Here is a 17,483-nt window from a genome sequence, read left to right as displayed (position 1 = left end):
TACGTTTGCAGGACTACAGGCCGAGCTGACTATGCACAGAGGGAAGAGAGTAATAATGTAACTTCAATATCCTCTTACTAACACTTTATAGCATCTACTTCTCTCATATTATCTTCTTCTCCCATTTATGTGTTACAGTAATTAGGAGAATGAGAGGGCAGCAGGCTGTTTATATCATGTGTCCTCTATCTCTGACTATTTTATAATGCCAGTGTCACACTCATCGCGTGCGTCAGAAACCGCCTCACTAAACAAACATAAAGCATCTGTGGCATGCTTGTTTTCTAACAAATATTAGATGTACAGTATATCTATAACAGGGTTAGATCCAAATCTATATACTATGGGCCTGATTCCGAAATTTAGGCTAATGCAATCACAACTACAATCTCTTACAGATCACAGTTGCTATAATATGCTAATGCCTTCCAAAGCTTAGCCGAGCATAGGAACGCCCACTGCTGCTTCTTATATACATCCTATGACATACCACAGCATAAACATAGGTAACATTGATGCAGATTGGCCAATCAAGCAGCTTGTAAGTCACGTCTGACCTGCCTCATACACTGCGGCTCTCCTGACACACAGGGAGCTCTCATGCTATGAAGGAGATGGCAATTGCTAATTTATGCACGCCCGTGAAACGGAGTTTGAACGGTGCCAACACACCTGCGTTTGCCTAGCCACCCCCACTACCTCCCCCAAATGCTGACTTCCTGTCACTCACTTTATGAGTGAATCCTCTGTGCTCGATCTGCGTAATTAACATCATTGCGTAAATCTTGGAATCAAACCCTATATTTCCCAAGTTAGTGATACAGCCCCTTCCCGTGTTACCCCCCCACCTATAGCCTATGTAGTGACTGACTTATTGCACTTACCCAGTGTCCAATTCTCTGCTCCTGTTCTCCCTCACACCTAGCAGAGAATGACTCCAAACAGGAGAAACTTATTTTAAAAAAAGTCTTAGGTAACAATTAACAATAAATAAAGAAAAAAAGATAAAATCAACCAATACAGTGTAAATCTCCATATTTTAAATTGATGTACACTGTATAATTTACTTTTTAAATCATAAACAATAAACTATTATAATAGTATAAATATATTATAGATAAACGCTGTATGTATATATATATATATATATATGTATATATATATATAAACCAGAAAAAATCAGCGGCACTTGGAGCTTTTACAGAAAGTTGTTTAATGTGTACCCAAACACATATCACCAACGTTTCGGGGCACTGCGCCCCTTTGTCAAGGTAAAAGTATATAGCAAGTGAAGAGAAGATGAGCTTACCTTATACCAAAGAAGCCCACCAAGTGCAAGTGTCTGGACGCCGCCCGGGACCCCTGGTGACGCTGCTGGAGTCCTGCATTGAAGACGTCACCGTGCCAGGCGTCAATGGGAACCTAGGTAACCAGGGCGCCCGCGCTGTGACGCGGCTGGTCGTCCTATAGAAGAAGATACAGAATAATAAAAAATAGTGTAAATAAAAACAGCCCATGTAATATACAGTACATCACATAACCCAGAGCCAATAGGACCAAAGAACACCATATAGAAATAGTGGGATGGAACAGACTGGAGAGAAATATTACATACACTAATACTAGGATTAAAGCCCAAAATTGTGCAAGGATTGAAAGCCAACTCCTATATTTGGAGTATGGTAAAAAAAAGGGAAGGGGAGGGAAAGGAACAAGAGAAAACAATTCAAATTCAGGAGATACAAATACTGTAACTCTATTTGATGGTTACTAATTGGAGTCTTTGAAACCCGGAGACAGAAAAAATCCAGCTGCAAGACTAATTGAACACGTTCCAATTAATCCTCTCATTGAGACCGAGGGGACTGATGGTCTGCAAGTTATATATCCATTTGGCTTCCACCTGAAGGAGACGGGCTGCCCGGTCCCCTCCCCTGATGGTTTTGGGCACATGATCTATGGCCATATGTCGAAAATCACTGAGGACATGTTTATTCTCAAAAAAATGTTGGGCCACAGGTTGGTCTGTGGTCTTACCAGAGAGGGCTGCTTTAATAGCAGACCGGTTACCTAGGTTCCCATTGACGCCCGACGCGGTGACGTCTTCAATGCGGGACTCCAGCAGCATCGCGAGGGGTCCCGGGCGGCGTCCAGACACTTGCACTTGGTGGGCTTCTTTGGTATAAGGTAAGCTCATCTTCTCTTCACTTGCTATATACTTTTACCTTGACAAAGGGGCGCAGTGCCCCGAAACGTTGGTGATATGTGTTTGGGTACACATTAAACAACTTTCTGTAAAAGCTCCAAGTGCCGCTGATTTTTTCTGGTTTATCACTATTGTGCAGGAGGCACTGGAGTAGATCGACGCGGGTTCAGCAGAGTGCCAGTCCGTTGGATTATTAATATATATATATATATATATATACACCCCACTCAACCTCAATATACATTATATACAAATTATTTATTTTATTTATTAACAGTTTCTTATATAGCGCAGCATATTCCATTGCGCTTTACAATTGTACAAATGATACTGATTAGTTGTATAATAAAATGTAATATAGTAAAATGTAAGAAAAGATTAATATAGGAATAAATGGAGATAATTAGCCAGTTGTGCAGCTCCTCAGTAGTCAGGCAGATGCGTCACCATCAGTCACCACCAGGCATCAGAGCTCACGGCCAGTTTGAAAATAACCAACTGACGTTGCCATGGCGACCACCAGACCTAAATGGCCACTACAGCTCACTTGCTGCATTATATAAGGCAACTAATAGTAACATTTACACTTACATATCTATGATATATATCTCAGGAACACCTCACAAATTATAATGTGACATGAGCAGTGATTGTTGTGGAAGACTTTGTCATATGCATACCCGGTTTCTTGATATGTGGCATTTTTATTATATAGAGGAGAGGGGACTCTACATTGATAAATGATGAGGAATAAAACAGTTTTCATCTCTCTCTCTCTCTTTCTCTCTCTGCTATCTCCTGCTCTCTCTCCTCCAAATGCCCCTTATATACGGTGCCATCAGATCCATTTAGATATGGCATCAGATCCCGCCCACTTCACAGACTCCACCTCCTCCCATTTAGGACTGCTTTATACATTTCCCGGGCTGGTTTTAAATCTCAATCCACCCCTTGGTGCAGCAGTGGGTGCGGGTAACACTGTTAAAAATAGATTTAATTAATTTTGCCCATAATGCACTACGGGTACCTGCATGGTTGGCTTTCCAAAAATGGCTGCAAGGGCATGCTGGCACTTAGATAGTCATAAGTGCCAGCATGCCCTAGCACCTGGACCTGCTGGCACCTGTAGTGCACCAGGGAAAATGTAAATAAATACACAAGTATACTGTTGCATCTTTTGATTGATCAGCAATGCTTTTTCCCTTCCTAATGCACATTGGTGCACACACATCCATCTATAGCACGTCTAAATGCTGACCAGCCCGCTACAGCTTTCTTTATATCATACGATTTTCCTTTTCAAGCATCTAGTGCATATTATTATCTTCTTGCTGCTGTGATCAATCTTGCTACTGTCTGTTAGACCCCTTTCAGACATTACACCCGAGAAATACACGGGTACTTCCTGGGTCTATCAACCCTGGAAATTACCAGCTCTTAGTCTGAGACCCCCATTCACACTATACCAAAGGGTCGGATATGTTCATACTGAACTCGGATCTGCTCTGGAATTTTGGTGTGGAAGTAATGGAGATATTTTTTTTTCTGTTCACAGTAATGACATAATACAAAAATTAGCATTTTTAGAGTAAAGGCCTAAAAGTTTGTTTGTTTCCATTTTTGTTTTTTAATGAAAACCAATAAATTTTACATTACAATATAGGAATATTATGAATATAGCCTTTATAAAGTTTTGGTAAATACAAAGACAAAATTTTCACATAAAGAAGTTAAACATAAAATAATACACAATGATTTTTCTCCCCAGCCATTTGGTCCGGGTGACTGCAGTGGGTGTCATCTGCAGGTGCATGGAACAGCCAATGAGAACGTTTTCTTAAAACCAGGGTCTAAAAACCTGGGTTGAATGTATTCACACTAGAGCCTACCCGGGTTTCACCTGGGTAAAACCCTGGTACAGAGCAGGGTCATGGACCCCGGACTTCGACCCGGGTCGTTTCTGTTCACAAATAGCACAAACCAGGGTTAATACACGTTCACATCCAAAAACTTGTTTTTTTGCTGTAAAGGGGTATTAGTGAGCATTTCTTTATCTAGCATGCTTATTGCTTCAGGGTTCCTGTGTCCTAGAAGATCTATGTGCCACATACCAATGCATAATGTCAGCCCAACTTGTTGTCTGATTCTTTACAATCCAGCTGATACAATTCACCAGTGCTTTTTCTGTAAGAGAGCGCCTCCCTTTTGTGGTGTAGTCATCATCATTGAACTTCACATCATTGCCTCGTGACTCTCTTCACTGATAACATATAATACATTATTTACTTGTGTCTTTCTGGTGAGGTCAGTGAAGACTGAGCAGTGAACCTTCCTTACTTCCATTTCCAGCTATATAATGTCCACTGGTTATTTCCACCCTACACTGAAGAAGGTGGGAGTGATAGAATTTATTGTTTGACATATGACTAATAGCTCTGGAGCCAGTGCACCATTTATGCTTTGATGAAGCAGATACAGTACACAGGTGTTAGAGGCAGCCTCGATAACTGGAGTGTAGTCATCCTCTATGACGGCCCTTTTGGCCTTTTGTTGATGACTTACTACAGCTGATTCACTCCAGCCTTCCAGCACTGAATGTGTAAGTGGCCAGGTTTCTTGTACACAAAACATTCACGTGTTTCCCACAGGGGCTGCTGCAGAGTTGCACATACGCCGGCTTGCATAATGTATCTTGCATATTGTTGCACTGTACGTGCTCAGAATGAGTGCACATAAACGCGAGATCACATTGCAAAGGTATCTACACCTACAATCAGAGAGGCAGAACGGGGGGGTGTGATTGGGCGTTCTCACCTAGGGGAAGTTCAGTGAGGGCGTTTTCATGCAAATGTGGACCATGCCGACCAGCAAGTAAGCGCATATATAAGCCTGTTAGGTGATGTATATTTTGTACATGGTGTAGGGCTGGTGCAAGGACACAAGGAAAATAATGACTTATAAAAACCAGGGGCACCTGCTGCTGATGCGGAGGCATACGCTTATAGCTCTGCATTTGTCTCTTGAGTAATGTATACCTATTATACTTCAGTGTCTCTGTGTCTCTCAAGGCCGGGATGTGGCTCCAAACCCACAAGAGCAGCAACCTAGCCTCCCGGGAGCCTCTCCCCGACATCCCCTCAAGTCCGGCACCCGGGTCACGTGCTCCCAAAGCCCCCTAGTTGCGGCCCTGCTGGCAGGAATTTTGGGTGCAATGCTGGTGAGGTTGCTGTATAGCTGTTAGATGCATTTGGGAAAGGTAAGTGCTGCACAGTAGTGTCCTACACTGGGACAGTGCACTGCTGATTTTTTATGTGATCTCTTGCGGTGCACCTGTATGGCATAGTTGCCTACCTTCTAAAATCTCTTCCCGGTAGAAGCCCGGTTAAGAGAAGCAGGAGGGTGGCAACAGGGGTGGGGCCTGATGATTTGCGTCATTAAGCCCGCCCCATTGTGGTAAAATTGCAGCAATTGGCTATAATTTGCATAGGGGGCGGGGCCAAATGACGTGATTCATGTAGAATCACGTCTTAAGTCCTGCCCTCTACACGGAGACCCGCGATCGCCGCGGGAATTCTCCTCATTCTGCCCACTTCACTAGGAAGTGGGTAAAATGTGGGAAAAATGCTGGAATCAGTATGATATCCTGGCTGCCGCATGGCCGGGAATTCGAATCTCAGCAGCGGCAGCCCGACAAACCAGCAGAGCCCGGCAGCGGAAGCCCGACAGCACTGGAAATCCCGATCGTCCTAAGGTAAGTATCTACTAACCTAACCCCCCTAACCCTAACCCTCCTTAGGGGTGCCTATCCCTAACCTCCCCCCCTGTGCCTAACCCTAATCCCCCCTCTAAGTGCCTAACCCTAACCCCCCCTTCCCCGCTGCCTAAACCTAAGTCCCCCGGAGGGGTGCCTAACCCTAAGTCCCCCCCGGGGGTGCCTAATCCTTCCTCCCCCTAGCCTAACCCTAACCCTCCCGGGGGATGCCTAACCCTAAGTTCCCCCCGGGTGCCCTAAACCTAACCCTCCCCACCCTTTGGCTGTCCGCTTGCGGGCCCGGCATCCCTTCGATCGGGATGCTGGACGCATGTCTCCTAGCGGCGGGGAAATGACAGGCGTCTAGATATAGATGCCCGGCATTTCACCCTCGCCGGGATATTACAGTCGGGAAGTCGGTTGCCGGTATTAAGGCAGCCAGCTTCCCGATTGTATACCGAAATGCCTACCCTTCCGGGGGTGCGGGAGGTTACCCAAAAAATCGGGAGCCTCCCACGAAAACCGGGAGGGTAGGCATGTATGCTGTATGGGCCTTTGTTAGCTCAAGCAGCCTGGAATCTATGGGGTCTTTTTATTAACATTATTTTCAAATAAAGTTAAAAAGGATGTTTTCACACCCTTTTCACATTATTTTAATATCACCTACATTTACTACATCGTAAAATTCTTCTCCAGGCCCTAATTATCACATATTTTTAATAAGCAAATCACATTTCCCATAATTGTAATGGGAAATGTGATCTGGTCAAAGTTACTAAAAATATATTGTGAAAAAATACTGGGGAAAGCCCTGTGATAATATCAAGGTTTACCCCTTGTTCCCCGACTTCTGCTCTGCTCTAACAGGCACAGCAGAGCTGAGAGCCGGACCCAGTGATCAGCTGTGTGGTCTAAACGGTATGCAGTCGGGAAGCTGGTGGACCTAATCCCGACAGCCGGCTTTCCGACTATCATATCCCGGCAAGGGTCTAAAGACAGGCGTTGATATGCCGGGCGCCGAGCGCAGATATCCGTGGGGGGAGGGTTCCCGGGGGGGACTTAGGGTTAGGCACCCCCCCGGGAGGTTAGGTTTAGGCTAGGGGAAGCGGGGTTAGCGTTAGGCACCCCCGGGGGGACTTAGGGTTAGGCACCCCCCTGGAGGACTTAGGTTTAGGTGGCAGGGTAGGGAGGGTTAGGGTTAGGCAGTTAGAGGGGGGATTAGGGTTTGGCACTGGGGGGGAAGGTTAGGGTTAGGCACCCCTAATGGAGGGTTAGGGTTAGGAGGTAGAAATACGTTAGCATATACTTACCTTAGGACGATCGGGATTTCCTTCTCTGCCGGGTTGCTGCTGTTGAGATTCCAACCGCCAGGCATGGGTCCAGCGTTAAATCATACCGATTCCGGTCTAAACAGACCACATGCTGATACACTGCAACAAAAATTTAAAAAAAAAAAAACCCAACTCCATGGCCGGTGCACGATGATGTCTCGGCTCCTGCAATGTGACCCTTGTCAGCTGCTGCATAGAACAGCTGACCGTGTCACAGTGCAGGATGGGAGACCAGCTGACCAGAGTCCCAGAGAGAGGACATTACTGGAGCAGCGAATACCTAACCGGAGATAAGTGAAAGTTTGGGGAGTCGGCCGTGAGGAGGGGTCGCGGGGGGGTGTAGCGGCAGCTGGTGGCACATGCGCAGCACCTTCTCACTGTATTTGAAGCACATGATAAAGTACATGATGTTAATTATCGGGGTCCAAACTGACCCCAATAATCAACATTCCAACTCGCCGCAGCTGCCGGAGCAATTCATCCAGCGTGATGACAGCTGATGCCAAATCATCTGTCCCGTGCTCTTTTAATGGGACTGCGCATGCGTGACCTACAGGTCACGCATGCGCACAAGAGCCCCGATGTCTGGCGGAAGGAGACGGACAGAGGCAGAACCTCTTTGAGACCCGTACTTCCTTCCCATAGACCTCTTTCCCATAGGGAAGTAGAGGGTTGCGAGCCCCAAGCAGGAGCATTCACTCCCGCAGTCAAGCTCCGAAAATATTGATGCCATTCCGCAAAAGGAAGGTAAGTAGGAGATATCTGTGATATCTCCTGCTTTACCTCCTTGACGAATGGCCCGATAACTTAATTTTGACAATTGCAGGTGAAAATGGGCATTTTTACCTGCTTTTGTAAAATTAAATGATGATGAATAGGCCCCTGAGTTACGTAACATGCAGCTCCCAAGCTATTGTTGAACTAGGGTTGCCAGCACCTCTTCCAGGCAGTTATAAATAATAAGTCATGACCCATGACTGCCATCTTGTGGCCAAATACACAGCAACATGTACTTAAGGGCTCTATTTACTACAATCCACATTAATTAAAATGGATATTGTAGAGTAATATTACTGACTGAATTTGCATTGCGAATTCAGGCAATATCACAAGGATTTATTAAAAATCCCTTGCAGGGACAGAGCATGCAACAAAGCTCTGTCCCTGCGAATCCCCTCTGCAGCCTTATCACTGTATTTAAAAAAAAAAATACAGTGACAAGGTTCCGCGCATGCGCCGACTGGCTGCCGTTCCCCCCCGACTGCTGCACTCCCCCTCACGGCCGCACCCCTCCCCTCCCGCAACCACCCCTTACTGTTACTTACCTCCGGTCAGGTCATCGTTGCTCTGGTGATGTCCTCCCTCTGGTCAACTGGTCTCCCATCCTGCACTATGACCCAGTCAGCTGTTTAATATAGCAGCTGACCAGGGTCACAGTGCAGGAGCTGGGAGACCAGCTGACTGAAGGAAGGACATCACTGGAGCACTGATCACCAGCCCTGGACGCAGGAAAGTTAGTTTTTTTTTACTATTTTTTTTATTGGCAGTGATCAGCTTGTGGTCTGTTTAGACCACACAGCTGATCACTGGGGCCGGCTCCGGGCTCTGCTCTGCATGTTAGAGCGGAGCAGGAGTCCGGTAACCGGGGAAGACCCTGGATAATGCCGCCTCCAGGTGGCGTTATTATCACAGGGGTTCTCCCGGTATTTTTTCACGTTTTTTTTTTTTTAAATCTCAGGCAGATCGCATTTCCCATTACAATAATGGGAAATGCAATCTGTTTACTAAATATATGTAATAATTAGGGCTTGGAGTAGAATTTTATGAATTCTACTCCAATTGCCCTTTAGTAAATTTAGGTGAAACTAAAATAATGTGAAAAGGGTGTGAAAACACCCTTTTTCACTTTATTTTAGTAAAAATAATGTTAATGAATAGAGTCCTAAGGACGTCTCTACCAGTTCCAAGGTGCCCTGCGCAGAGGAGCCGCTGCCATTCCTCCTACTGCGGCGGATACAGAGACTGCGGCTCCCCCATGCCCCCACCCCCCGGCTCTCACAGTGACCTGCTTTGTTATAAAGCTAAGTGCTGCTTTATAGAGAGAGACCTGCGGGGAGGGTGGATTTTTATTGTCTGGCATAATGAGTAAGGGGGAGGGGGGATTTTTACTGTGTGGCATAATGTGTAAGGGGGAGGGAGGATTTTTACTGTCTGGCATAATGTGTAAGGGGGAGGGGGGATTTTTACTGTGTGGCATAATGTGTAAGGGGGAGGGAGGATTTTTACTGTCTGGCATAATGTGTAAGGGGGAGGGGGGATTTTTATTGTGGCATAATGTGTAAGGTGGAGGGGGGGATTTTTACTGTCTGGCATAATGTGTAAGGGGGAGGGGGGATTTTTACTGTGTGGCATAATGTATATGGAGAATTACTACTGTGGGCATAATGTGTAAGGGGCATTACTACTGTGGGCATAATGTGTAAAGGGCATTACTACTGTGGGCATGTTTAAGGGGCATTACTACTGTGGGCATAATGCATACCTCCCAACATGACCCTCTCCAGGAGGGACACAATGCTCTGGTCCTGGACTTCCCTGGTAATTTATGATTGGTGGCGGCTCCAGAGGTGAAGCTGTAGCGCAGTCCAAAATTCAAATAGGGGAGTCACACCAACTGCCAGTGAGTCCCAGCCAGTGATGATTGGCAGCATGTGAAATGACAGTTGGTGTGGCTCCCCTATTTGACTTTTGAACTGCGCTGCAGCCCCACCTCTTACCAGGGAAGTCCAGGACCAGAGCATTGTGTCCCTCCTGGAGAGGGTCATGTTGGGAGGTGATGATGTGTAATTGGCATTACTACTGTGTGGCGTAATCTGTAAGGGGCATTACTACTGTGGTCATAATGTGTAAGGCGCATTACTACTGTGTGGCGTAATCTGTAAGGGGCATTACTACTGTGGGCATAATGTGCAAGGGGCATTACTACTGTGTAGCATAACGTGTATAAGGGACACTACTATGTAGTGTAATGTGAATAAGGGGCTCTACTATGTCTCGTAATGTGAATTGGGGGGTAATATAGTGTGGCCACACCCTTTTTACTTTTTTCGGACGCGCGACTGTCCCTGTTTACAACATGGGAGGGGGTGGAGCACCAATGCACTTTCTGGCACAGGGCACCAAAATGTCTAGTTACGGCTCTGAACAGCAGGGCCAGATTAACAATGGGGCAGATGGAGCTACACCTCTAGGCTTCCACATAAAAATAGGCCCATCATCATGACAGCATGATGACCAGTAGCCTAGCTGTCCACACAGTTGCCATGAAGTACTAAAACTGTATTGATAGGTTTTTTTTACAAAATCATGCACACTTTCTGTATTTAGGAAAATAATGGGGATGATAGTGTAGGGGGTGTACACGCACACATGGTACTGGCCACACCCGCACAGCACTCCCCTTCTCCTCCCCTTCTCAGTATAGGTTCTTGAACAGTGGCCGTTAATCCATAGGGTTGCTATAAGTCCCGGTTTTCCCGTGAACGTACCGGTATCCCGAAGACATTCTTTGGGACGCCCAATTATCCCGGTTCATGAGGAGCCAGACTCCGAAGGGCAGCTGGTGGTGGCAGTGGTGGTGGCTGCATCAGTTTAAATGTTGCGCTGGTCGCAGGCTGGCAGCCAATGAGAAGCAGACGCGACAAGCCAATCACGGCTCACTGTGTCATAGCTCCACCCACTCTTGGCATCTGATTTCAGTTCTGTGTTCGCGGTCAAGCAAAGAAGACGGCTGATGAAGAAGGAAGATTGGCAGCACCGGATTTAGAAGGAAGATTGGTGGCGCTGGCCCAGCGGCAGAAGAGATGAGATATGAAGACTGGAGAGTGCTGCAGGTGGTGGGAAGAAAGGAGCTAATCAAAGCTCCCCACTGCAGCCTCTCCCAGCTTACAGGTAAGCGGTCTTGGCTACCGGTAATTTGCCACCCTCCCTAGACCACCAGGTGTCGAGCATTAAGCCTGTGAGTGCAATCAGGCTTCAGGCCTGTGGGTCATGTTAGGCAGGCAGAGGTCCATGCTACAAGTACAAGTGACTCTGGGCATTAGGACCAGGTCACTTTATATGCCCTATGGTAGGTAGGAAATTGCCTGAGCCCCTAGTGAGTGGCTGGGCATTAGGCCCAGTCCGCTCTTTAATGGCAGATAGGAAAGGGGAGTCTCTACTGAGTGGCATAAGGCTCCTTAATCACCATATTGTATGGCATACTGTATATAATGGGCACTACTACTGTGTGGCATACTGTGTATAATGGGCACTACTACTGTGTAGAGATGAGCAACTGGGCCCACCCGAACTTCCAGATCTGAGGCGAGAACCAAGCTAAGCTCGGATTTTCCCGCCTGACTCGCATCTCAAAACAAAGCAAAACGTCATCCTCCCGCTGTCGGATTCTCGCGGATTTTGGATTCTATTAAGGTCCCGGTGATCGGCGCCATTTTCACACCGGGTGTGGATGGTGAACTGAACAGATGTGTTGCTGTCACTGTGTGTGTCAGTGTGTTGTTCAACTTGTCCTGTCGGGGTCTGGGGCTGATGGCTGCTGCTGTGTTGTCCATAAAGGGGCTGCAGTATATAAGGGGGGCTTCAGTGGGCGCTGCAGTATGAGTATGCCAGCAAACTGATACTAAAGAAGGAAAGTAACCTATCTTCATTTATTTATTTTATACTTTTATTATTGGTTTAGCGCCAAGGGTTTTTAAACATCATATTCTCTGTGTGGCAAACTGTGTATAATGGGCACTACTACTGTGTGGCATACTGTGTATAATGGGCACTACTACTGTGTGGCATACTGTGTATAATGGGCACTACTACTCTGTGGCATACTGTGTATAATGGGCACTACTACTGTGTGGCATACTGTGTATAATAGGCACTACTACTGTGTGGCATACTGTATATAATGGGTACTACTACTGTGTGGCATACTGTGTATAATGGGCACTACTACTCTGTGGCATACTGTGTATAATGGGCACTACTGTTCGGCATACTGTATAATGCGCAAAACTACTGTGTGGCATACTGTGTATTGTACTTTCTTTTTACTTTTTGTGGGATGGATATGACCACGCCTCCCTGATTTGGCCACACCCCAGTGTGTCCTGTTTTAAAAAAAAAATATAGTAACCTTATTAATCCGGCCCTGGTTAACGCATGAAGGTTTGGAAGCTAAAGGAAAGTCTGTGCGAGGGAGGGCATTCCACAGAGTGGGTGCAGCCCAGAGAAAATCCTGTAAAAAGGAATGGGAACAGGTAATGAGTGTGGATGAGAGACGCAGACATAGTTCAGAGCGGAGGGAATGAGTTGGGAGATATTGTGACACGAGAAGAGATGTATGCTGGTGTAGTGTTAATAGCAGTGACATGCGGTGATGTCAATGGCTGGGGAACAGGGCCGGCCCTAGCCCAAATTTTTTGGTAAGCGAGTATATTTTTTGGCGCCCCCCTATGCAGTGCCCCTTTTACAGTGCCCCCAGTAGTGGTCCCCCCTGTGCAGTGCCCCTTGTGCCCACAGTAGTAAGCCCCTTATTTAGGGCCCCAGTAGTAGTCCCCCTATGCAGTGCCCCCAGTAGTGGTACCCCCTATGCAGTGCCCCTTATATAGTGCCCCCAGTAGTAGTCCCCCCATGCAGTGCCCCCAATAGTGGTACCCCTTATGCAGTGCTCTTTAAACAGTGGCCCCAGTTGCAGTTCCCCCCACTATGCAGTACTCCCAGTATTGCCCTTTATATAGTGCCCCCAGTAGTGGTCCCTCCATGCAGTGCCCCCAGTGGTAAACCCCCCCCTTTGTAGTGCCCACAGTGGTAGTCCCCCCCTTGTAGTGGTCCCCCCTTGTAGTGACCCTAGTAGTAGTCCCCCCCCGTGTTGTGCCCCCAGTGGAGGCTCCCCCCCTATGCAATGCCCCAGTAGTAGCCACCCCCCCCCGACTAGACACATGTAATAAAAATAGAAACACTTACCTGAATCCCCGCTCCGGCCGCCGCCATCTGCTCCTCAGTCCGTCCTCCCGGGTTGGGCCGCTCTGCATTATGGGAGAGACGTCATGACGTCTCTCCCATTACCCATTGTGGGAGCCGGAAAGCTCCAGCTCGGCTCCGGCAGTGGGCGCAGTAGCCAATGAGAGTCTGACTGACTCTTATTGGCTGCTAATCAAAACAAACACACAGCTGCCGGAGGCTGTGTGTTTATCACTGTGTAGTGCTGACCGAACTCCGTCCGGTCAGCTCTACACGCGCGGTGCAGCTGTGTCACAGAGACACAGTCTGCCCACAGCCCGCACGGTCGCAGCTGAGGTGCCCACCACTATATGGCACCCTACTCAGCTGCGTACCATGTGTAATGGTAGAACCGGCCCTGCAGGGGAGGCACTTGTTGATTAACTCCCCCAGCCCCCCTCACTTCTATAAAAACAAAACACTATAGGGTTCCTCCTATTCATACTTGCCTACCCTCCTGATTTGGTCGGGAGCCTCCCGAAAATCGGGTGCCGCTCCCGACCTCCCGGGAAGGCAGGCAATCCTCCCGGCCCCGGCAATGTGTCCGCACCCCCCCGCGCTTTTACGTAAAAACCCGGCAGCAGGGGGCCCGGTGATGTGATTCGCGCTGAATCGCGTCTTCGTGGCTCCGCCCCTGGCTGCACAATGCCATTAACAATGGCATTGTGAAGAGGGGGCAGAGTCACGATGACGCGATCGCGCTGTCATGCCCCATGCTCCGCCCCCAACGCCACGTCATGTGCCGGGCCCCGCCCCCTTTGGCCGTGTCACGTCCCCCAGCCCTGTAAGCCCGACAGCTCCCTCCCGGAAGGAGGGAGCTAAATGTCGGCAAGGGGGATAATTCCATAGCAGGGGGTACACTCAGTGTGGGGTCCCCCTGCCATCACGTTAAACACCCTTAAACTATAAAAGTACCAAAAAAAGGACACTCACTAATCTTCAAATATAACAGCAAGGTTTATTTCACAAAGAACCCAGAATATTAATTGTCATGTCAACGTTTCGTACTCTTGAGACCTTTATCAAGACACATTCTCCATCAACGAAAGCAATCCACCACCTCATAGATCAATACTGCACTGGACTGGGAACCACTATATATAGCACTCTCTATTGAGTGAAGTCCCTGCCTCCCCAGCTGTGAAAAATCAATTGTCAACAGACCGGAAATGGCCTCAAACTGTATTATATATCCCTTAGATAAACTCCCAACTTACCCTATCTTCAAGCTGATCAAGCGATTTTCAACTGTGGCTATTGCAGACTGCTAAACTTACCCATTCAACTGGTATCTTGTTGGGACACCTAGTGCCAGATTAATGTACACATGGGCCTGGAGCTGAAATTTATGAAGGGCCTAATGTGTGTCGCCAGGGCGGTGTGACCAGTGTTGTGTGGGTGTGGTCTACACAGGTGGTGTGGCCTGTGCTCCTGAGTGCCGCATTCGTTTGCCTCATGTATGTATGTATATATATATATATATATATATATAAACACACACAGTATATACGCACACATGGTGGAAGCTAGGCTTTCTGTCACCTGAGGCAAAGACCCAGCTTGGCACCCCCACCCATTGGATTGTAGTCACTTCACTGCTTGAATACAGACGTCAGCATTGTAATTGTAATCTAATACCTCTTTTCCACTGCCCAAAATACCCGGGATATTGCCGTGTCAACCCGGGCAGTGGCTCAGTGGAAAAGGGTCCTAGGAGGCTGTAATCTCTCTCTGCCCAGTGACAGCTGTCACAGACAGCCTCCCGAATGACAGCCCCCCAGGAAGGACCCCCTCCCCTGGTCCCCGGTTCGCTCCAGTCCGGCATTCAGGGTGGAGTTTCTGGCACTTAGTGATGATATCATCGCCAAGCGCCAGCACAGCAACCGGGTATAAGTTCCTAGTGCATAACCAGAACTACTTCTGCTAATACAGTATAAATTTAGAAGGATATGCTTTAAAAATAAACTAATATAACACTAAGGGGTGTATTTACTAAGCAGTGTTAGGAGAAGTGAATAGTGAAAAGTGATAAGGTACCAGCCAATCTGCTCCTAACCGCCATCTCACAGGCTGTGTTTGAAAAATGGCAGTTAGGAGCTGGTTGTATGGTACCTTATCACCGTTCACTTTATCTCTTAACACAGCTTAGTAAATAGACCCCTAAATAGGTAAATTCTGAGTAGTTTATTAAATGATGTAGGGGCTTTTCAAATAATATTTGGAGGATATTCCCCCCAATACACTAGTTTTTGGACGCTACCCCAAAATATTAAGGATCCCTTGAATGTATGAAGGTTCTTCCATTTCTGACAGCAGCTGCAGCCCCCATACGTTTCTATGGGGCTGTGAAGCTGTCAGATGTACCTTTCATATTTCGGAGCTTGCCCCAATAGGATAACGGCATCTCCAGATGGCGTTATCCTATAGTAGCCTATGGCCAAAAATTACAGGGAGAGGCCACCTCAGAAATGGCCTCCACACATGCGTGGTCTGCTGACAGTGCATGTGCAGGGCGGCCCCGGATATAGAAGGGAAATGATTCATTTTGCGATCATTTCCCTTCTTTACACATCGCAGGGACGAGCTCCTTTTGCAGCCCCTGTCCCTGCATGTGATTTTTTTGTACATTTGGCGGAAAGTTAATTTCTTATTTCCGCAAATAGTGGCGATAAGAAATTTTAATTATTGGGTGTGAAACCTGATAATTAGTAACTATGGCCCTCATTCAGACCCGGACGCAAGTGGCCGTTCGTACGTTCGGCATACGTAAAAAATTATGTAAATTCAAGCACTCGCTCGTATTTTCGAACGCAGCCAAACATCCTCCCCAAACTCAACCGACCCCTCCTCTAACTAACGAGCGTGCCAAATAGCGAGCGTACATCCCCGAAATGGCTTGAAGGGAACTCACGCACAAGTACAACCCGGAAGTGGGACTGTCAGATTTCGATTAACTGCTCATTTATTCTGCCTACCTCCCTCAATCGTATCATGGCAATCAATATATCAATTAGCTTAATTGTTGTTGTTGTTTTTTTTTAACACAATGCAATAAACTTTAATCTTGTCCGTGTTTGTGTTTACCCGCAGAATACGTACGGATGAAACATTCGCTTTTATTTGTCAAAATACATGTTAGCCCCAATTAAATAATTGTTCTATTTGTTTTACTCCCCGCATATTTCCCGGGGTTCATTTCTTTATTTAAATTTGCTTACGCATGTCACTGCATCAAGCCTATCATAAGTCTCAAGAGATTTCTGGCCCTGTCGAACACATGACTCATACACTAACCAATAGAATTGGTCCTGTTAATTACCCAAATACATTAGCCAATCAAAATTATTTTTGGCTCTTTATTAAAAATGATTTTTAACAAATACACCATTGCCATCATGAGAGCCTCGGCATTCACCAGGCGCGAGCTGCTGGTGCTCACGGAGGTGATGGATAGGCGGATCACCAGCCAGCCTCCACCCATCACCAATCGCGAAAAGCGTTCTGCATATGCGGAGGTATGTGGCCGCCTGCGCTCCTTCGGCTCACGCTGCCAGATCGGGCAGCTGGAGCGCAGGTGGTCGGACCTGCAACGGCGGACGCCCCGCTTGCTGGCATGCTTTCGCATGCAGATCGCTGAAAGTAAGTTTTAGGGACTGTGGTTTTCTGCGTGTGCATGTTTTCATGTATGTCCTATTTATTCATTGTACTCATATCTGCATGGCCATGTTTTCATGTATGTCCTATTTATTCATTGTACTCATATCTGCATGGCCATGTTTTCATGTATGTCCTATTTATTCATTGTACTCATATCTGCATGGCCATGTTTTCATGTATGTCCTATTTATTCATTGTACTCATATCTGCATGGCCATGTTTTCATGTACGTCCTATTTATTCAATGTACTCATATCTGCATGGCCATGTTTTTCGATTTTTTTGTGTCATAAAATAGTGTTTTTCTCGGATTTTGGTTGAAACTAACCACAATTTGTTTCACATCTTTTAGGGGCACAGCGAAGACTACGGCGTCATCGTCATCCAAGACGGCGCTCACGCCCACTCTCCCCAACCCCCAACCAACCCTCCACAACCCCAAATTCCCCTATTTCCCACTCCTCCCCAGCCTGCCAAGAGCCTG

The sequence above is a fragment of the Taudactylus pleione genome, unplaced genomic scaffold, assembly GCF_031769625.1.
Source record: "Taudactylus pleione unplaced genomic scaffold, aTauple2 ptg000117l, whole genome shotgun sequence".
Classification (NCBI taxonomy): Eukaryota; Metazoa; Chordata; class Amphibia; order Anura; family Myobatrachidae; genus Taudactylus; species Taudactylus pleione.
The sequence above is the reverse complement of the archived record's forward strand: the minus strand, read 5'-3'. Positions refer to the sequence as shown.